This window comes from Arvicanthis niloticus, chromosome 27, assembly GCF_011762505.2.
Source record: "Arvicanthis niloticus isolate mArvNil1 chromosome 27, mArvNil1.pat.X, whole genome shotgun sequence".
In the NCBI taxonomy this organism is placed as follows: Eukaryota; Metazoa; Chordata; class Mammalia; order Rodentia; family Muridae; genus Arvicanthis; species Arvicanthis niloticus.
This window is the reverse complement of record NC_133435.1, coordinates 23,163,992-23,186,752: the sequence shown is the minus strand read 5'-3', so window position 1 is coordinate 23,186,752 and position 22,761 is coordinate 23,163,992. Positions and strand designations below refer to the sequence as shown.

The 22,761-nt window shown below is 38.2% G+C and overlaps 2 pseudogenes across 1 annotated transcript; one reads left to right on the top strand and one right to left on the bottom strand.

Moving 5' to 3' along the window:
* Positions 1-2,672: 2,672 nt before the first annotated feature.
* Positions 2,673-3,007, bottom strand: LOC143439593 (dolichyl-diphosphooligosaccharide--protein glycosyltransferase subunit TMEM258 pseudogene; annotated as a pseudogene).
* Positions 3,008-7,472: 4,465 nt separating this feature from the next.
* LOC143439539 (ATP-dependent zinc metalloprotease YME1L1-like) lies at positions 7,473-21,755 on the top strand (annotated as a pseudogene). Its single transcript, XR_013107730.1, has 11 exons — positions 7,473-7,509; positions 8,170-8,322; positions 8,850-8,997; positions 13,433-13,495; positions 16,189-16,301; positions 17,543-17,700; positions 18,203-18,354; positions 19,198-19,324; positions 19,411-19,484; positions 20,002-20,088; positions 21,350-21,755. The product of XR_013107730.1 is annotated as an ATP-dependent zinc metalloprotease YME1L1-like (transcript).
* Positions 21,756-22,761: the final 1,006 nt, after the last annotated feature.

Genomic DNA, 22,761 nt, shown 5'->3' with positions numbered 1-22,761 from the left:
CTAGATGTTACGTTGTGAATAAGAGTGGCCACAGGTATAGAGACAGGTGTAGCTACATTGGGTTTGCAGAGGGTTTTCTCAGAGCTCAAGCTCTTACACAGAAGACCAAGGGTATAATGAAAGGACACTTAGCCCTCTGCTTAAAGTGTAACAAAAACCTTTCTTAATTTTAAACCAGTTATCACAGTGTGTGTGATGTGAGTGAAGGTGGGCAGCTTGTGCCACAGCGCACGTGTGGAGATCCCATGGCTTTGGATGGCAGTTCTTTCCTTTGCTTTCCATCCTTTCTCTATGGATTCTAGAACTCAAACTCAGGTCGCAAGGCTTGCACGGCAAGCTTTTACCTGCTGAACAATCTCACTGTCCTGTAGAAACAAGTAAATCAGTCTCAATATTGGTCATGATCCACAATAAAACTTAAGATTGCTTAAGCTGTGTGGGAATGGAAATAAAAATAAAGGGTAAAAAGAAATTGTGCCTTGATAAGTATAAGCTTCTTAGAGAACATCAGAGTAGCCATCTAGTTTTTGACAAATGTAATGATATGCATTAGAAAAAAAGATAACCTCTTCAATTAGTGGTGCTGGGAGAAATGGATAGCCACGTGTAGATTAATGAAATTAGATCCTTCTCTTTCACTTTATATAAAAATTAAAATGGAGTGAAAACCTTAATGTGAGACTCAAAACTCAAACTTCCGGAATAAAACACAATTATAACACTTTAGTATACAAGCATAGGAAAGGATTTTCCAAGATGGACTCTTGTAGTTCAAGAACTAATTGTAAAAGGTGATGAATGGAAGTATATGAAATTAAAAAGCTTAGACACAGCAAAAGGTATCAGGAAAGTAAAGTAACATTTTCTACAATAGATGAAAAACTTTGCCAGCCAGATGAGATCAATGTCTAGAATCTATGAATGATTGTTCAACTTTTATTGACCATAAAGCCCAATCAGATCAGTAAATGGTTAAATGAATTAGACAGTTCTCAAAAGAAAACTATAAATGGCTAGTAAATTTATGAAAAAAGTTCCAGCTTCCTCAGCCATCATGGAAATTCAAATTCAAACTCCTTTGAGATTATCTCTAGTCAGAGTGGCTGTCACTAAGTAAACAGCCACTGATCAGAGTGACAGAGGAATCTTTACACAGTGCTGATGGCAGGATACCTGGTGGAGCCCTTAGAAAGATCAACATGAAGATTTCCCAGGAAACTGAAAAGTGAACTGAATATAGTCCTGTCACATTTACCGTCTTTGAGATCGTAAACAAAAAAAATCTTAAGCATGGCATAGAGATGTTTGTACATTTGTGTTTACTTAGCTGTAGGGACAGTATCCAAGATATTAGAGCCAGCCCAAATACCCATCAACAGAAGAATGAATGAAAATGTAGTATTTATATACAGTGGGATTTTATTATTCAGAAATGTCACTTGCAGGGAAATGGATAGAATTGAATATTTTCTTAAATATAAAAGCCAGATTCTGATAAATGTATGTTTATTTTTATGCTAAGTTGTAGGGACTGGGCTTTAAAGGGAGCAGGAGGGACAAAAATTTGAGTATTTTTGCATGCAGAATCGAAGGTGAGCTGCATGAGATACGTGTACATGAATAATAGGAAAGTAGAAGGGCAACTGTTGTAGGAGAAGGAAGGTGACAGCAAAGAAAACACACACACACACAAATACAATAAAAACCTTAGTCTTGTGCTAACTGAAGATTGTCTCATACCAAGATTAATCCCTCATATAAATTATGTCAGATAAGATTCTGTGAATGCTGGTTTTCTTCCTAACAAGTTTACTGCATAAATGCATATTAGTTGGTGATCAGGGCAAGGTGAGTGGTAAAAATACACTTTCAACTTTTCTGTAAACCTAATTTTTTTTTTTTTAAAATAAAAGTTCTTGAAGTTTTGGTTATGGCTTTTATTCTTAATTTTTTTTTTAAAGATTTATTTATTTATTTTATGTATGTGAGTACACTGTCCTGTCGCTGTCTTCAGACACACCAGAAGAGGGCATCAGATTTCATTACAGATGGCTGTGAGCCACCATGTGGTTGCTGGGAATTGAACTCAGGACCTTTGGAAGAGCAGTCAGTGCTCTTAACCACTGAGCCATCTCTCCAGCCCTGTAAACCTAAATTTTAAAAACAATTTGTTGTTCTTCTGAGGATTCAATCTAGAGCTTCAGGCATGATAAACAAACATTCCACCAGTGAGAATATTCTCATCTTAAAGTCTTAATGTAATACATCAAATTCAAAACAAAGTAGTAACCAATACTTGGCCATAAAGGTGTTATATTTCATTGATGTCATTTAATTCAAGGCCTTTTCCTCTTTAGGATTCCTTAAAGCGAACTCGTCTGATCCTCTTTGTTTTGCTCCTGTTTGGCATTTATGGACTCTTAAAAAAATCCATTTTTTTCTGGTAAAGACTTTCATATATGTGAGTTAATTTATTTTTCCCTTAAGCATCTGGCTTTTATATTCTTTACAATTGTAACAAATATTTTACTATTGTACCAATTTTTGTTCTTGTTGTTGTTGAACTTAGGGTTATTGTTAATATGAAAGACTATTTGAAAAGTAAGGCCCATTTTTTGCTGGGTTTAAAGTAGTATTTTCTTTCTTTCTTTTTTTGTCACACATCTGCCTTTATTGTAAACAGCAGGTGGGATATGTAGCAATGGTAAAAAATTAATTTACAAAAGCAGAGACTTGGTGAGCTGCCTGGTGGGTACCCTTGGAGACGCATACGTAGATGCCAACCCAGAGCAGGAGGAAGAGGACTCCAAGGCCCATGAAGAGCGAGGCCACCAAGGAGATGAGGAGCTCTTTGTAAACGTCACCTGTACTACTTGGTAGAGGTGACCTCGTAAACGAAGAACCAGGCAGTGAAGAACATGCCGATGGCCAGAAGTACCACAGTCAGGTGAGGGAAGACAGCCGGGTTCACTGGGCTGGTATACCTACTCACAGCCTCGAGCTCCATTTTGCCCCGCGCAGGATAAACCACCTATCTGCCACTGGCAGAACACATCGGCTAAAGTAGTATTTTCAAAATTCTATTTTTGTGGCTAGTTATATTAGAATAATAAATTATTAAATGAATAATTTAAAAATTCAAACTATCAACAGTTTTAAAAAAATCACGATTCCTCAGCGCTTTCCTGAATGAATAAACATTAGTCTTTTTTATGACTGGGGCCTTCATTAATATGTTCCTCATGAGATTATTATTTACAGAACTCTGAAAACCATTTATTTAAAGAATTTTTGTCCCCCCTCCTCCTTTCTTTCTTTCTTTCTTTCTTTCTTTCTTTCTTTCTTTCTTTTTTTTAAAAAACAAGGTTGAGTGCTGGGACTATAGACATGTAATTACATACACAATTTATGGGACACTGGGGGTTAAGCCCAGTGTTGCATGCATGCTGGATGATCACCATACCAACAGAGCTTTATCTCAGCTCTGAAAAACTTTGTGCTGGACACAAGATCTCTGTGACATAGAGCCCTGGCTGACTCTAAGCTCACTGCGTAACCTTGAGCTCCTGGTCCTCCACCTCCCGTGTGCTTGGATTGCAGGGTTGCAGCCACAGCTGCTTCGCTTGGTTTTGCACAGCAGAGTAAAAGCTGGGGACTTGTCTGCAGAGTAGAGAGGAACACACTGGAAAGCGGTGAGAGTGGGTCGGCAAAGATTATAACAAATCTGTGTTTCAAGCAATCTCCATTTCTAAAGCCTCTAAAAGGACAGTGTTTCCTTTGGCACATGTTCCTGTCTAGGTGACGGAGAGGCTCATTTTGGTTTACCTTTACTGAGGAGCTAAGTATAGTCTTGTTCTTTTTTTTAAGATTTGTGAGTGTTTGCCTGTATGAATGTATGTGTGCACATGTGTGTCTGGTTCTTGTAGAGGCTGGAGAAGAGCATTGGAGTTTAAGGTGGTCATGAGATGTGTGTGGGTGCTAGGAACTTAACCAGGTACTCTCCAAGAGTAGCTAGTGCTCTTAACAATTAAGTTTAGCTATTTAGTGATGACCTTCTGCATAGTTCAGAATAAGACATAGCTTCCATACTTTGACCAGGAGTAATCCTTCAGCTCAGGTCTTAGTTTTTAAAACTGATTATGAGTGAGAAGTCTATTCTTGGTGACCTTCAAGTCTGCTTATGCCTAACTATCTAACTAGCTACTTAACAATACCCCCTGAAGAATTAAGACCCCAAAATCACTTTGGAGATGAGTTATTCAGTTGGGTTAATAATGTGTAAAATGGGGTATAGAGAATTTTAAAGACACTTCATGCTTGTAAGGCCTTAGAAATCAAAAGAACTTAGACACATGGAGTTTGCTACTATAGGGTTATCTGAGGGATGAACAACAGGAGTGAACTAGAATAACAAACAGCAGGTAAGAGCGCAAGGTCTGGGAGCAGTGCATGCCTTTAATCCCAGCACTTGGGAGACCTGTGAATCTTTCTGTGAGTTGGAGGCCAGCAGTTTCAGAAGCCAGGGCTATTCAGAGAAACCCTGTCTCTAAAGAAAAACAAAACAAAACAAAACAAAACCAAAAACAACCCAACCAACCAACCAAATTAAAACAACAACAACAACAACAACAACAACATCAACAACAACAAAACCAAAAGCAAAGTTCAAAGACTCTTGACCAGTGAAATCAGGTATTTCCACCATGAATATCAAAATCAGTGATATCCAGTTCCAAGCCTGGTTTTACAAATATCTTGTAGCTGAGTTCCATGGTGCACACATTTAATCTCAGCAAGAGAAAGGTATATATCTAAGTTGAAGGGTATCCTGATTTATGTAGCAGTTTCCATGCCAGCCAGAGCTATATAGTGAGATCCTGTCTCCAAAACCAAAGCGCTCTCTCTCTCTCTCTCTCTCTCTCTCTCTCTCTCTCTCTCTCTCTCTCTCTCTATCACACACACACACACACACACACACACACACACACACACAAACCAGTAATAAAGTTTATTTTGGAGTATGTACCAGAGGATTAGAGTCCGTAAGAGCAGGGATGGCATGGTGGCTGGAGACAAGCAGAAAGGTGGCTGATGGCATTTTCAGTCATGCAGAAGGCATGGAACTGGAAGTGGGGTAGGGCTACAAGGTCGCAAAGTACTTCCATCAGGAAGGCTTCTTGTCCTAAAGGTTCCATAACCTCCCTAAACAGCACCACCAACCAAGGCACATACCTGTGCCTACTTCAGTGTTCTAATTCTAACCATCCAAGCTGTTAGTCCCTAGGATATGGACTGGCTAAAAGAGCTCTGTGCTCTAGAGTTAAGATGGGTCGTTTGCAATAATAGTTGGGCCTTGGGCTTAGAGACTCAGCCTTTGTCTACTGTATATCAGTTACTCTTCTCATTGCTGAAACAAAATGCCTGACAAAAGCAGCTTTAGAAAAAGATTATTTATTTTGGCTCACAATTCCAGGATACAGTAGCTACAGCAGCTTGAGGTAGCTAGTCACATTGCAGCTTCAGTCAGGAATCGGAGAGAAGTGAAATGCTGGTGTTTAGTTCACCTCCTTTTTATTCAGGACAGGACCCTTGCCTTCATTTAGGCTGCATGTCCCATCTCAATCCGATTTAGAAATTCCCTTGTAGGTATGCCCAGAAATTTCTCACCTAGAACCTATTAAATTGACAGCGATAGACATCAGTGTTGAACTCCTTGTTAGGTATTCTAATTTCAGTCGTTCTAATTTTCTATTGCTGTGATAAAACGCTTAAACAACTTGGGGAGGAAAGGGTTTATCTACCTTTCACTTCCATGTTAATAGTTCATCACTGAGGGAAATTAAGGTAGTGTGCAGCTTTTTTTTTTTACACAGAACAGGACTACCTACCTGCAATTAATCCAGGGTTACACTAAGCACTGATATTTTTGATCTTTGTTTTGTTTTTACTGGAGATCAAACTCACTAACCTTGTGTATGGTTGGTAAGTGCCATACCACTGAACTACACCTAACTCCGAAGTTTTTTGTTTTTTGTTTTTTTTTTTATGAGACACATGTTGAAGATTTTTGTTAAGTAGAACTATGGAAATTGTATTCATGATCTTTATAATTATGAAAACATAATGGTAATTATTTTTAGCATGTGTACTTTCATGTAAACATTTATATAATTTCTTTTCTTTTTTTTTTTTTTTTTTTTTTTTTACTAAAAATAGCACTCTAACTCAGGTTTTGCCCTTCAGTTAGATTGTCACTTACAATAAATTTGTAAGGGATAGGTGTGTCTGTATCTCAGTTTGCGTGGTGCTTATCCAGTATGTATAAAGCCCAAGATTTAATCCCCACCATGGTAGAAACTGAGCCTGTAAACCTAACATGTGGGAGGTGAAGCAGAAAATTGAGGTTAGCTTGAAAAATAGGAGATACTTAAGCTTTTTTTTTTTTTTTTTTTTTTTTTTTTTTTTTTTTTAAAAGGGGAACAAATTTCTAGGAATAGAATTTCTATGTTAAAGGTTATTTGTTTTTGTTGTCTTTAAAGGTTTGTTTTAGGCTTGTAGTTTTAGAGGTTTCAATCCACAATCCTGACCCATCACTGAGGTTCGAGGTGAGGCTAACCATCATAGTGCATGGTAGCACAAAGCCCCTCATCTCACAGTAGAGGGCAGAGTGGAGAGGGTAGAGTGGAGAGGGTGGCTGGGTGTACTAGACACAGTCAATCCTTTGAAGGCTCAGCTGTGCATGTGGCACAGGATTGGAGATAAAATCTACCCTTCAACAACCCACCTCTTCCTACTAGGTTCTGTCTCTTAGGTTTGACAGTCTTACAGCAGTAGCTTAGGCAGACCTTAAACAGGCAGTTATTTGGTAGCTGTTTCAGATGATCCAGACTCTCTGCAGTTTTGAGGCCAGATTTTAGACCACTGGGAGTATCTCTTCTAGGAGTTCTACAGTGAAAGTAGGAGAATGTTCCCAAAACTTTTCCCAGTTAGGGGTACAGTGATATAATATCATATAGAGAATATTTAAAACTATAGTTACACTTAATTTCTAAGCATTATATAAATTTATAGAAAAAAATTTTGAGATATATACAAAGATATATTAAGTCAATATTGAGAAGCAACTTAAGCCAGTTAGGTATCACTAAAGCATGGTAATACTAGCGTGACCTTCATGCTGCTTTTTGGCTTGGCTATACTTTTTTAAAATGTTAAAATGCAACATCACTACAGATCTATTGCTTTTTAATATAAATCATAAAAGTTATGTACAAATCAGAGATTACTCTTTTCCAACTTACTATAGGAAAACCTTACTGTTATGAAAAGTTAAATATTTGGGAGACCTTGGAATAATAGCAATTAACATCTGTGTATTATCAAAATAAACTCAACAGTATTTGACATTTTGTCAAATACTTTTTGTGTTTGCCTATGTGTATTCATGTGCATTTCATTTCTCCCTTGAACATATGAAAGCTATAGATATCAACTATGTGTCATCTACAAGTAAAGATGCCACATTAATCTTATCTAACTCAGCCCAAATTAGTATTATTTGTTTAATATTGGCTTTTCTTGTTTTGTTTTTTAGTTTATACCATGTCTCTAGAAAATATTTTTTAGTCTTTTATGGAAGCAATTTATCAAGATTCTTCCATTTATATTTGGTTGCTTATTTTTTAGTGTGAATTTTATGTTACAAATGAATCTGTATTCCTTTGTCTTAGTACTCTTTTCTTGTCTTGCTTGTTGATGTGTGAATTTTATACACACACACACACACACACACACACACACACACACACACACCCCACAGTTTGTTTGGGATAGATTCTCACTCTGTTCCCCCTAGCTGGCCTGAAACTAACTGTATAAACCAGGTTGACTCTGAACTCACAGATAGTGGTTTCTTCTTCCTCCTTAGTGCTGGGATTAAAAGTGTATGCAATCTCTCTTTGCTGTAAATAATATTTAAATGGTATTTAAAAATTAGGTGTAGAGAAAAAAATGAAACATCATCAGAAACTTTGTTTTTTTTTTTTCTTTCCATGTTTGGCAATATTGAACATTACTGTCATTTCTGTTATAGCAATTAATATTTGTGTTAGAGGTTCTTATTGAGGCATTTAAAAAGTGATGACTCATTCTTGTCTCTTTTTCTTCTAGGAATTCTTTTAGTTGGGCCACCAGGAACAGGGAAGACACTTCTTGCCCGAGCTGTGGCAGGAGAAGCTGATGTTCCTTTTCGTTATGCTTCTGGATCGAAATTCGATGAGATGTTTGTGGGTGTAGGAGCCAGCAGGATCAGAAATCTTTTTAGTATGTTTGCTGTATATTTTAGACTCTATGTTAGAGCAACAGTTATGTTTTATTTACCCTTTCCTTGATAATTGACTTTAGTATCAGGTAACTTAATGGAACTGTATGCTTTATTTAAACAATTTTACTTTGTACGTGTGAAATATGTGCAGTCAATTCTCTTCTACCTTTTTTTGGGGTTCAGGAATTGAACTCAAGCTTATTGTATACTGAGCTATCTTACAGGCCCTGCATCCTTTTCTAAAATAGGCTAAACAGTCATAAGGCCTGGTGATGTGCTGGAAGAAGTTAGGGACTGTTGATATTGAAAAACCCTGGAGTTTTTTGGTTTTTCATTTTATTTATAAATTCTGTAGCATATAATTAATATTTATTAGCTTCAATTCTGATTATATTACATTTGTACAAATAGGAAGAGTGGAAAACCAGTTCTTGTAACTCTTTGATAGTCTTACAGATTTTAATATTTTTATGTTCAGAAGGTGTTGATTTCTTTCAAGTTATTTGAATATTTTTTGTTTTCTTAGGAAAAGCAAATGCTCCTTGTGTTATATTCATTGATGAATTAGATTCTGTTGGTGGGAAGAGAATTGAATCTCCAATGCATCCATATTCAAGGCAGACTCTCAATCAACTTCTTGCTGAAATGGATGGTTAATTGAGTCTTTGTTAAATGTGATGAAGTATTTTGAAAATTAGCATTTATACTATTTTAATGGCAATTTAGAGTAACAGGTACCTTCCATTATTTGATATTTACAAACTTGGTTTTATGCAGATTCTTCTCATGAAAGATTTGGTAAAGTTGTATAGATATTAAATGTTATATATGCTTAGATAACCGTCAGATGTAAGAAGCCAGATTTTTCTTTCAATGTTGTTTCTCTTACTAATTGATGTATCAGGTCCTCTCATTCATTTATTCATTCATTGTACTTATAAGTGGAAAACTGACTCAGGTTCAAACTGGTCTATTTAAAGAAAGATATGGAGTAATAGCTATAACTCAATGGTGAACCTTCTGCCACTAATATATATGAGGACCTGAATTAGGTCCCCAGCACTGACTCATATACTCCCCTCCCAACACACATAAGGAATAATACACTCATTTCTATATAGTTGATGACTGAAAAGGAAGAAATGTTGCCTTGAATAAATGTTGGGCCTTGGAGGTAACTCCATTTAACCTGTTATTTTCAGTCACGTAGGACAGGTAGAGGGCATGATTAACAAGTCTCTACCTCCAGAGATTTAAATATTAATGAATTATCAAAAGGCCAGGGGCGTAGCTAATTAAGTTATTCCCTCCCCTTTCTCTCTTCCCTATAAGACTGGTCTCCCCTGGCCTTTGGGGGGGGGGGAAGAAGCACACAACACCTGCATCCATTCACCATGTCATAAACAATAAAAGCTTTAGAAAACCAGACTCCACGTGTCCATGGTCTCTCCGCCTGATTCCCAGCTTTTAGAACCCTGGAACCTTGCCGATGCAGCCGCCGGCCCGCCCACCGACAGCTGCGTGAATGTGGGGCTGGCGGCGCAGGAAGCCCTGGTGCCAGACCGCCCTGAGACTCTGTCGCCGGACTCCCTCCTTTCCCCGCCCGCGAGATTTCTGCCCCACAGATGGCGCAACCAACGTGGAGCACGACCACCCATGCGTCTACAAGAAAAATCCTGGCTAAATCTGCTAAGCAAATATACTTCCTGCGAGATGTAAAGTCTCTTGGTCCTCTCTCAGCGCGCCCCGCGCGCTCCCCGCCTCCATTCTGCCGGAGTTCCAAGACCCCAGATGGAGGCCAATCTCGGCGTATGGATCTGCTGCCCATACGACCCCCACATTCTCCTGTTTTGCTGCGCCCACCCATCGCCGAGGCTTGGGCCCAAAACGGAGATTTCCCACCGAGAGACTCCTACCACAGTCTGCCTTGCGCACTGTGAGTGCCTGCTTAGCCCCTGCTCCTCTACAATAGCCCTATCTCTGACAAAGGACGGTGCAGACCAGCGACAGAGATCCACACTCGTACACCCATGCACGGGGTTACATTGTTTCCCACAGGTGGTGGACAACATGCACAGAGCCAGCTCCACAAGCGCCCCCCGCTGGTGTCTGCAAAAACCGTGAGTAACATCTCTCTCTGTCCACCCTACCCCCTCTTTCTCTCTCTGATTCTTAGCTATAGCCTAACCCCTGCCTAATACAAAAGAACTAGGTCTCTCTCCCCACGTGTTCTCCAGCTCAAGGACAAGATGGCGGCGGCTTCTTAGCCCCCCACTCTTCCCATCCCCCCAGCTCCACAGAGGGGGTTCCTTCACAGCTAATAGCTGTCCTTCAAGCCACAATACCTGCTGTAACCCTCTTTCTAAGACTCCCTTGGCTGAGAGACTCCTTCTCGCGGCTGAGACCATTCTCTCTTTCTCTCTCTCTCTCTTTCTCTCTCTCTCTCTCAAAATCACCAACTCCAAACTCTAGCCCCTAGTGCCCTGCCAGGTAGCTTCTTTTCCTACTCCCCCGTCATATGCGACAGGCTACAGCTATTTGGCTTAGCCTGCTTGCCTGAAGCAACAGGGCGGAACCCTGCTTGCTACCCAGCCCAGTGTTCCTTAGCCAGCCTATGCTGCCCCTCACCCTCAATCATTTGCAGCTGACTAAAGCTACTTAGCTCAGCCAGCTTGCCTGAAGCAGCGGATCTAAAATCCTGCCTGCACCCTTTGTCCCCTGTGCTGCCTGCCAGTTTCTTTCAAAGCTGCTGACTCCAATCCCCCTTCCACGTGTCTTTCCCATAGACACAGACTCTCACTCTTTCTGACTCTTAGCCCTCCCCAATACTTCTTGCTTGCCTTAAACTTTTTTCAAAGTTGGCCTTTACTTTTATCTACATTTAAAATTTACCAGTTAAGAAAAAGAAAAGCGGGAATGCAGAACCTCTCTGCCAGAGCACCCAGACGCCACATGGCAGAACTAGGCCCCTCCCCCCACTGCTTCTAAACCCGCCATTACTGCTCCTCCCCAACAGGAGGACCTGCAACAAACGTTCCTGTTTTTCAACAAAAATTTTAAACGTTTCCTTTTCTTCCTAACAGGAACACCTAGAACAACAATGCTTGTGTTTTTTCAACCAAAAATTTGTTATTTTTTCTATTTTAATGCTGCCTTTTCTCTCTAATACTTGTGATAGATGTCCAACATTATTTTTCAACCTTTATAATTTCTTCAAGGTTTAAAAGCTATCTAATTTCCTTCCACAGTTAAGTCAACGTGCTGATCACCATTTCTTGAGTCTTAATTAACAACTAATTTCTTTTACAGGCAAACTGTTGCTGCCAATCTCAGATACAAAATTAACATTGTTTTTCTCCCTCAGCTATCCAAGATACCTTCTAAGACTAAACTTTCCTCAAACACCTTTGCTTTTCCAGGATCTTAACGACAGGCCATAAGGTGCTTGTTCCCAAGCAATTTAATGCTCCATATCCAGCCTACAGACATCTCCCTGCTGGAGATGCTCCTTCCCTGCTGTGATTATCCTACAGGTATACCCACAGATCCAACAGAGTCCAGCCATCCTCTGGAACCTGCCTGAGATGCCAAGCTGCTTTCTCCCAGCCACCTCATCTGACTGCAGACTCCAGAGACACGCTGAGATCCAGAGACAGCGCCACCTCCTGGAACCTGCCAAGCTGCCTTCTTCCAGTCATCTCATCTGACTGAAGAACCCAGAACATGCTGAGATCCAGAGACCCACACCAGGCTCCAGAGATGCATGCCAGAACCCAGAGATGCTCACTACAGAAGACAGATCCAGACCTTCCAACTACAAATAAACTCTTTTGCCAAAGTCACATAGCTAAAGTTACATGTTAGTGAGGAAAACATAATGTCTATTTAGATTAATCAAATGTCATTACCCTCAAACTATACAATCTGTATTTAATTGTTTCAATGATTCCCTGCCTTCCAAACCCTACCCTCAATTCCCATTACCCTTGACTTGGTTATGCTACACCCTCTGGCCTACATAGTGTTTTATTTTGACCACCTCATCCAAAATTTTCACTAAAAACAGTGAGATGTTGGGCCGTGGAGACATGGTTTGGACATAGCCTGGTTGAACGGGTTTTAAACCCCGGAGACCCTTTTAGGGACGGTAGGATGTTTAGCCCTGTTCCTAGGCCCCCTTGATAGAGCACTGGGTTTGAGATAGCCAGGAGACCCAACAGGACATTGCCTGTCAGGGACGGCATATTATCTCCCCGCGCTCTGGGACTCCAGACTACTTCCACATGGTCCACATCTCTCATTAACAGAGTTGCCCCTCCTTTTATGAAAGAAAAGAGGGTGGGATGTTGGGCCTTGGAGGTAACTCCATTTAACCTGTTATTTTCAGTCACGTAGGACAGGTAGAGGGCATGATTAACAAGTCTCTACCTCCAGAGATTTAAATATTAATGAATTATCAAAAGGCCAGGGGCGTAGCTAATTAAGTTATTCCCTCCCCTTTCTCTCTTCCCTATAAGACTGGTCTCCCCTGGCCTTTGGGGGGGAAGAAGCACACAACACCTGCATCTATTCACCATGTCATAAACAATAAAAGCTTTAGAAAACCAGACTCCACGTGTCCATGGTCTCTCCGCCTGATTCCCAGCTTTTAGAACCCTGGAACCTTGCCGATGCAGCCGCCGGCCCGCCCACCGACAGCTGCGTGAATGTGGGGCTGGCGGCGCGGGAAGCCCTGGTGCCAGACCGCCCTGAGACTCTGTCGCCGGACTCCCTCCTTTCCCCGCCCGCGAGATTTCTGCCCCACAAATAAACTATCTTAATGTCAGTGTGAGACATTTTGACTAAATAAAGGTCTTGTCCAACATAACTAGAATTGATAAAGTTAAAATTAATTTTTCAAAATTTAAAGAGGAGCCTGGGCTTTTGGTGTCGGTTTGCTTTCCTAAATAACAGTTGGTTTGTGATTTATGTGACTATTGGTTTATTATCAGCTAAGGTTAGCAGTGAGCAGTTTTGTATATAGGTATTGTTACATTTTGTATATAGGTATTGTTACATGTAAGCCGTACTTCAGTTTTCAGTGAAATGGTACTTTTTTTTTCTTTCTAGTTTCAAACCCAATGAAGGAGTAATCATTATAGGTGACACAAATTTTCCAGAGGCGTTAGATAAGTAAGTATGAAAAGAAAAAATTTTGTAAAGAATATGTGCTATAACATTGTACTAAGAGAAGCCTACCACAAATTAACTTGTGTAGTTCTGTTTATAGAGAATATTAAAAATATGCAAATTCAGAGACAGATAGTGACTGCTACAGGCTTGGAGAATGTGACCTAGTTACCAGTGGATGTAGAATTTTTAAGGAAGAAAATAATTCTAAAATTATATCAAATGATATTTGAAAAACCTAATATATTAAACCCAGATCGATTATTTACTTTGAATTTAGAACTGTTAGAATTACTGCTCAATAATACTGAAAACATGTATCACATTTAAATGGAAAGCATTTTAAAATGAAAATTTATAATATTAAAGGTTTGTCTTGGGAGTGAGGCTAGAGATGGCCCAGTGGTTAAGGAGCATGCTGTCCTTGCCATGGATCTGAGTTCAGTTTCCTTTCCTTGGGCTCTCCAGCCTTCGGGGATGGAACACTTTACTTTGGCCACTGTAGGCACCTGCTCTAAAGTGCACATACCTGTACCTTTTCCATATTTAAAAACAAAAATAAGTTTAAGTTAAAAAAACTTATATGAGCTATTTTTGTGTGATTAGTAGTTTATCTTTTTCTGATATAACAATCCAGTACTCTAGATATCAATTAATAAGGGTGTGTCTTTTTAAAAATAATTGTTTTATTTTTTGAGATTATAATTACATCATTTTTCCCCCTTCTCTTCCCTTCCTTCAAGTCATCCCATGTAACCCCCAACTAGGCTCCTTTCTAAATCCATTGTCTTTTTTTTTTTTTTAGTGTGTGTGTGTGTGTGTGTGTGTGTGTGTGTTCTTAAATACATAAGTACAACTTGTTCAGTCTGTATAGTGTTACTTGTATGTGTGTATTTTTTAGGGCTGATTGTTTGGGATGTTCTTCCCTGGTTGAGACTTGTTCCTGTTCTCAGCAGTTTCACTTACCTGTAGTTCTTTGTCTAGGGGTCAGACTTCATGAGATTTCCCCCATCCACATTTGCATAACATAGCATCACCCTTTTTGAGGTCATACTTAGGCAGCCACCTTAGTGAAACATGATGAGTGTCACTTCTGACATTTCTAGGAGATACAGTTTTACAACAAGCTCCCTGATTCTTTGGCTATTACAGTCTTCCAAAATGATTCCAGAGCCATAGGTGTAGGAGTTATGTTCTTGATCTATCAGTTGGGACTGGTCTCTACAACTCTGCATTTTGATTAGGTGTAGTTTTCTTTTTCTATAGTAGTCGATGTCAGTTGCAGAGAGAAGTTTCCTCGATGAGGGGTGAAGACTACCGTTATCAGTGGGTATAAGGACAAATATTTAGAATGTAATTAGGGATTGTGCTGGTTTAGCAAAATAGCAGTTACAAGCTTTCCTCTAAGATCCCTTAATATTTCTGGGTAGCTGGCTAGGTTTTCAGTACCAGAGATGATTTCTCTCTTTGTCTAGTGGGTTTTAAGTTCAATTAAAGAGCTGTTGGTTACCACTGAGGTGTGCATGCCTCTACTGAACTCTTAGGGTTAGCGTGCAATGCTGGTTAATATCATGCTTCATAGGTGTCATACTTGGGTAGGACTGTTGGTTGCTTCTCTCTTTGGAAGCTTGCATGGTGCCTTCTAATATTATGAAAGCTAGTCTTCAGGGAAGAGTTATTCCAGTCAGTTCCAGCTCAGAGGTCTCTAGGTCCTGTGTCTGAAGGGCATGTGCCTTCTTCCATACAGAGTTATTTTCCACCTCTGGTGGGGAAGGCAAGGACAATAGCAGTTTTATAATGTTTTGAGAGTCTCTTGGACAGCACTGACCAACAAACTCATGCCTGGTGTTGAGTTTTTTTTGTTAAATGCTCTATGGTTCTTTGGGGAAGTATCACCAACCCAGAAGGGAGACAGACAGACAGACAGACAGACACACACACACACACACACACACACCAACCCAGAAGGGAGACAGACAGACAGACAGACAGACACACACACAGACTTACATATATTATAGATATGTTTAGGTAGACAGTTAAAATATGCTGGGTGTCTTGCCACACCCCTTTAATCCCAGCATTTGGAGGAAGAGACAGGCAGATCTCTGAGTTTGAGATCAGCCTGGGCTATATATTGAGTTCAGGAACTATTGGGACTATATAGAAACCCTGTCTAAAAAACTTATATATCATTGGTCAAAAATTTTTTTCTATGATAGACTGATATAGAAACCATGTATCCAGTTCCACGTCTTCAGATGTAAGTACCTAACCTAGAATAGCTACACAAGCTAGGAAAGTAAAAAGGGACCACTGGGGAGGAGCTGCAGCTGCAATAGGGAGGAACATAGGGAACGAATGATCTGAGGGGCTCTAAATAGGAAGGGAGAAGACCTTAGTGGCACACATAATGTCCATGTGAACTGTTTCTCCTCCCTTCTGTTCATTATTATTTCACACCAGGTTACACTACAGATTCCTGGGACTCCTTCCTTAGCTTCTTGAGTTCTGTGGCTATGGGTGTGCAGTTCCTGTGAGCCTTGACTTACGGCTTCCGAGCTTCTGAGGGAACTGTCTGAACATTTATATTCAGGATTCTTTCTTTGCTTGTCATTGTTTTTCCATCACATGTTGAATGTGTGCTAGCATCTTCGGCTTATTAATTTATATATATTCTTTTATTTTTCTCCCAGTGCCTTAACACATCCTGGTCATTTTCATATGCAAGTTACAGTTCCAAGGCCAGATGTGAAGGGTCGGACTGAAATTTTGAAATGGCATCTCAATAAAATAAAGTTTGATAAATGTGAGTCCAATTTCTCAATTCAAACATTGTTATTTCAGGAAAATGGAAATATATCTAACCATTCTGCTTGATCCTGTTTGGACCTTTATGGTCCCTTAAATCTCAGACCAGTTAGGTTTTTGCTCCTCTCTATACTCATTTATATGTGTGTTCTTCAGTTTGTATATATATTCAGGATATTATTTTATTCTTGTATCCTGATTCCAAAGGAAATATGGTTTGGGGTTTATAGACATATGCGCATGCATATATATATATATATATATATATATATATATATAATGTAATTGTGTGTGTTAAATGCATGTACATATGAAGATGTGTGTATAGATTTGATTTGGGGTTTATAGACATGTGCGCATGCATATATATATATATATATATATATATATATATATATATATATATATAATTGTGTGTTAAATGCATGTATATATGAAGATGTGAGTATAGATTTTAAATCAAAATATAAAATACAAAAAATAGGCCTCATTTAGAAAGAAAGCAAAATATGAATAGATATATATAGAGAGAATTTCTGTATAAATATATAGAAATATGGAATGCTTGAAGACAAGGATCAGTAGTATAAGCTGCAGGATTTTCAAGGATATCTCCCATCACAAGGAGAGACCATGGTATTTCAAGGTGAAATTTTAGAGAAAAGAATTTGGCTTGCTTTTTCATTTGTGGCCAGGCTCGATACAATGTAGAGCAAATCTAAGATATGTTTATTTTTATCTTTTATGTGTATAACTGTTTTATCTGCATGCATTCATTTATACCATATGTGTGCAGTACCAATAGAGGCCAGAAGAGGAGCTGCCCTGTGGATGCTGAGAACTGAACCTGGGTCCTCTGCTAGAGCAGTTGGTACTCTAAACTGCTGGGCCATCTCCCCAGGCTCAGCATTAGCTATATTTCAAGTTTCTAATTCCATTTCAGTAACTGCCTTTTTTTTTTTTTCCAGAGAGCTAGTAAAACTTAAAACTTTTCTGAAAGTTTTATTATTGAAATAATTTATTATTATTAATAATAATGTTAATTATTCCTAATTAATAGCAATTAATAACAACTTAAATACCATATTTTGTTGTTTAAGTTTTGTTAAGTTCAGTTTTGTTTTAAGATACCTGTTGTAATGCAGAGTAGTCATGTTCTTTCTCCCTTCAGACTGTGAGTTGAATGGGAGGAGCTTGTGTTTAGTGATGGAGATTTATTATGTTCTATTTCTCCTATAGCTGTTGATCCAGAAACCATAGCTCGAGGGACGGTTGGGTTTTTTTTGGAGCAGAGGTGGAGAATCTTGTGAACCAAGCTGCATTAAAGGCAGCAGCCAATGGAAAAGAAATGATTACCATGAAGGAACTCGAGTTTTCCAAGGATAAAATTCTAATGGGTATTTCTTCCTTCATCATCTCCTTCTACAGTACTTCTTTTTCTTTGTTTTTACTGTGCCATACCTTTTTGTTTCTGAGACTGACTTTGATTCTGTAATCCAAGCTGGTCAGCTGGCCCTCACTTCCACTATATCTCAGGCTGGCTGGGAACTCCTGCTAGTCATCCTGCCCTGCCTCAGCCTTCTAACCACCATGCCTCCATCCTCCATAAGGAGTGCTCACCTGCTCTTTCTTTCCTTCTCTCCCTCTTTCTCTCTCCCTCTCCCTCCCCCTCCCCTCTCTGTGTGTGTGTGTGTGTGTGTGTATGTGTATGTGTATGTGTATGTATATGTGTATGTGTATGTGTATGTGTGTGTGTGGTTTGTCTGTTTGCTTTCTTCTTACCACAGAGACTCATGGGCTAACCTGAGACTTATCATTCTCTTGCCTCTGGAGTGCTGTGATTATAGGCTACCATACACAGCAATTAAAGTATACGATCCTATATGTTGCTTTTCTTAGGACCAGAAAGAAGAAGTGTGGAAATTGATAACAAACACAAAACTATAACAGCCTATCATGAATCTGGTCATGCTGTTATTGCATATTACACAAAGGATGCAATGCCGGTCAATAAAGCTACAATCATGCCTCGAGGGCCAACACTTGGACGTGTAAGTTTCTTATAACCCTTCCTGACCCCTCCTCTTATTAATGTGCTTGGAACTCAGAGACTCATGCATATGAATCAAGCTCTCACCACTGAACCATGTACTGTTTGTTTTTGTTTACTTGTTTTCTTTGAGACAGGGTTTCTCATTTTGTAGCTCAGATTAGCCTAGAACTCTCATGAAGCCTAGAACTTGAAATCCTCCTGCCTTGCCTTCACAAATCCTGAGAACACATATTTGAGCCACCTTGTCTAATATACCTCATTTTCTTGTTTTAAAATTCACTTTCAAATACAGCTTTCTAGAAGCATATATAAGAGATTGCAAATTCCTAATGATTTTTGTCCCCTTTGATTTCCTGAACAACACTGAAATAAGATCCATTTGCTATAATTTGCTGTCAAAGTAGTTTCAAAATGTGTTTCAGGTGTTACATATTTATACTGAAATGTAAAGGAAGAGTCACTATTGACTATAAATTTTAAATATCTGAGTAAGTTACTACACATAAAGACATTATATGTCATAGTGGCTGGTTTCATAGTTGTTCCAAGATATTTGTTAGCACACGTTTCAGCCTTGAGTCTTATATATTTTTGTGCAGCTAGGAAAATGTCCTCTTGCAGCATTGTGCACCTATTGTTTGTCATATGCACTTTTATATAGAGGATTTTCTTTGCTTTTCATGTTGGTTTTGTCATTGAGTTACTTGCAGATTATGTCTTTTGGCTTTCTGCATTATCATACTGAATACTGTCTGGGAAAAAAGTTAAATAACTTCGTTTATGAATGTAACTCTTTCAGAAGTGTGTCTGAATGCCTTTCGGTTATTATTGAATTGTATAGGTATCACTGTTGCCTGAGAATGACAGGTGGAATGAAACGAGAGCCCAGCTGCTTGCACAGATGGATGTTAGTATGGGAGGACGAGTGGCAGAGGAACTCATATTTGGAACTGATCATATTACAACTGGTTGGTTTTTGATAAGAGTATTGTCTTCAAATTTATGTTCATTCTTTTAAAGATATTTTCAAATTATGTTTATTTTTTTAATCTAGGTGCTTCTAGTGATTTTGATAATGCAACAAAAATTGCTAAGAGGATGGTTACCAAATTTGGAATGAGTGAAAAGGTAGTTGAATTTATCATGTGGTTCTTTGATAGATCTATGAGTTGATAACATTTCTTTCCTTGTCTGATTTCTAATTTGTTTATGACTTATTCTAAGCACTGCTTTGACTAGTAATAGTTTTTTATCTGCTCAAACATCATGAACTAAGAAAGTATAAAATAAACTATTTAGCTCATCTTTCTAAACTTTCTATTTTACATTTTCAGTATTTCACATTCCTACTTTATCATTGCAGTCCATGGGGCACATGAACTAAATTGTTATATTTGGGAGAGCTCCAATGGTTTTCTGAGAAGGCACTTAAAGGACTTAAACTTTTTTATGCTATACGTATTTTCTACTTTGGTTTGTCTTTATGGTTTCCAAAGAATGATACTCCACTGTGCTCAACATTGTATGCTGCATTTTTTTGTCTCACACTGCCACACATAATATTTGTTTATATATAGGCTGGTACTTACTGTGTTCCATTTCTTGATAGCAATTTGTTCAATTACTTTATCCCTTTTGGTATTAGCTTGGAGTTATGACCTACAGTGATACAGGAAAGCTAAGTCCCGAAACTCAATCGGCCATTGAACAAGAAATAAGAATTATTCTACAGGTAATGTTTTTCTGAGCTTGGTTTTTTAAATTTTTTTTTAATACAAAATGTGCCTAAATATTTTTAAAAACGATAATAAGGGAGGTATAGTTCATTAATAGAACGTGTTTGTTTAGCTTATGAAATGCCTTGGGGTTTAATCTCCAACACTGCAAACAAAACAAATGATGATAACTAAGGCTTTTAAATCTCACCCTGCAAAATGCAACTGGTGCAGATAAACTGAGTGTACTCAAGAGATACTGATGAAGATTTGGAATATGGTTCAGTTGCTAGTGATTGCCTAGTATGTATGAAGCACTGGGTTCAATTCCCAGCACCACAGAAATTAGGCCTGTGAGCACATGTTTGTAATCTTAGCATTTGGAAGGTAGAGGCAGGAGGTTTCAAAGTTTAGGGTCACCTTTGGCTTCATGGTACATTTGAAATCATCTTCAAAAATAAATGTAAACTTAAAACAGGTATCAGTTATGAAAGGTAAGAGAGCAGCTGGAACTGTTTTTCAGATTTCTGTCTCTGGTAATTATATTGTTTATGCTATTAACTGAAGAACATGGAGACCAAACTAGGATGTAAACTGTTGGTGTAGGTAGATAGTTTTTTTTCTAATAAGAAGTTATTGAATTTGGACACCATAATGAAGATTTAAGTTAGAAATGGGTATGTTGGTCTGGAGCTTACTAGAAAGCTTGCTTACATATTCTTAGATATTAAAGTTGCTCATCCCTTTAGGTAGCTCTTGGAATGAAGAAAAGATCTCGCTGAGACACAGTACCTATTGAGTGAGGAATGTAATCAGTATTAATTAGATAGCATGAGGAAGCTTTGGTGTCAGTATTCAAATGGTTTACTGCTTGGGAGTAGTGTTTTCTGCAAGAGGTAGGCTACTGATGATGGGGAAATGGTGTGGGAACAGGGATAGCGTCTAGGATGAGAGTAAGAACGTCAGGAAAGCAGACTTCCAAGGACACAGCTAGGCTTTAATTAACTGCTTTAAGGGGTAAAGAAAGAAACGCTTTAGTAGTTAAAACCGACAGAATGAACATCTTGGAAAGGCAAAGGCTCTTGTGAAACATTTTCTGAATTCTTCTGTTGCAATACATTGCATATACTATTTATATTATGTACAAATAGTTTACATTTTAAACAAAACTTTTAAATGCATCAGATATCTTTAAGTCACTTTAGTTTTATATTTTCTTACCTATGGTTTTTGCATCTCTACACTTTGTTGTGTGACTTATTTTTTTTTCTCTTTCAGGAGTCATATGAACGAGCAAAACATATCTTAAAAACACATGCGAAAGAACATAAGAACCTGGCAGAAGCATTGCTGACCTATGAGACTTTGGATGCCAAAGAGATTCAAATTGTTCTTGAGGGGAAGAAATTGGAAGTGAGATCATAACTCTGTTGATATTGCTGGTTTTATTACAAGAATATACTTAGTCCTGCAGTTTCCTTTGCGACACTTTCCAACCCCCACTTCTGACTTGGTATATAATTCAAGGATGTGAAACACTTTGTCAATCTTTGTCCCATTATTTGATTTTGGTTATTTCTGTGATGGTACCATTGGGGATTAGTAATACATAACAAATACATGAAAAGATAAATAAAAGGCTGTCAGGATTAAAGACAGATTGAAAAATGTCAATCAATCATGTTGAAAGTAAGCAATCATTTTGTGATTGATTACTCCAAGTGAGTAAAAATTGTGTCTTTATCTACTACTGGTAAGTTTTTTTTGTAAGCTAAATTTGAAAAGCTATCATCTCCCAATAGTAACATTTTTCTATGGGGAAAACAAATGCCGTGGATAAACCATTTCTACTTCCATCAGTAGAAATGCCATTAAGATGTACTTAATTATGTTCTTGATTGACCATGTAAAATGGCCTTTAAAAGTAGCTATTTGAATTGTAAATATAAAGATATACTCAGAATTTAAATGATTGTAATGATTTAAAAATGCAGCATGTATGCCTGTTTTTTTTTCAGATATTACTATCTCACTGACAAAATTTGTTTCAGAACAATAGTATATTATGAAGTAAACAAGTAACATTATATTCTGAATATCTATATAATTACATTTAACCTCAAAGTCAAAATGAAACCAAAAACTCATTGCTTCAAAAATGATTTTTCACCATCGCCTTGTCAGAATTGGAAGGCTTGTACCACCTGCATACTATAGGGTTTATAGGTAACTTCCTACTCAAATCAGTAGACCATAGTGTGAGTGTATTGTATTGGTGTTAACAACCAAGTTACGTTCTTGAAGGAACTATTAAAATTACATTCATTTTCTTATTGAGGATGTATATGGTCTTTATTAAAGAAGATAGGTATAATTAATTAAAGGGACCTTGTTGCATGATATTTTTGACCTTTTTAAATAATGTTAAATTTTTTGATACGATTTGAAGGTGAGTTGATAGAGCTTCTTTATATTGATTTAGACTGACAGGTTTTAATTTTCACTGCTGTTTGCTGTCTCCATTGTCATTGGTGTTCATGTGATTGTTCTCTTGTCCCCTCATTCTCTACATATTCATGCACATACATATGGAAAACATCGGTGTTTTATCTAACATGACTTCAAACATTTTTACAGTCCCATTGAGTTGTAATTTTCATGTTATAAAACTTATCCATTGTAAATATATA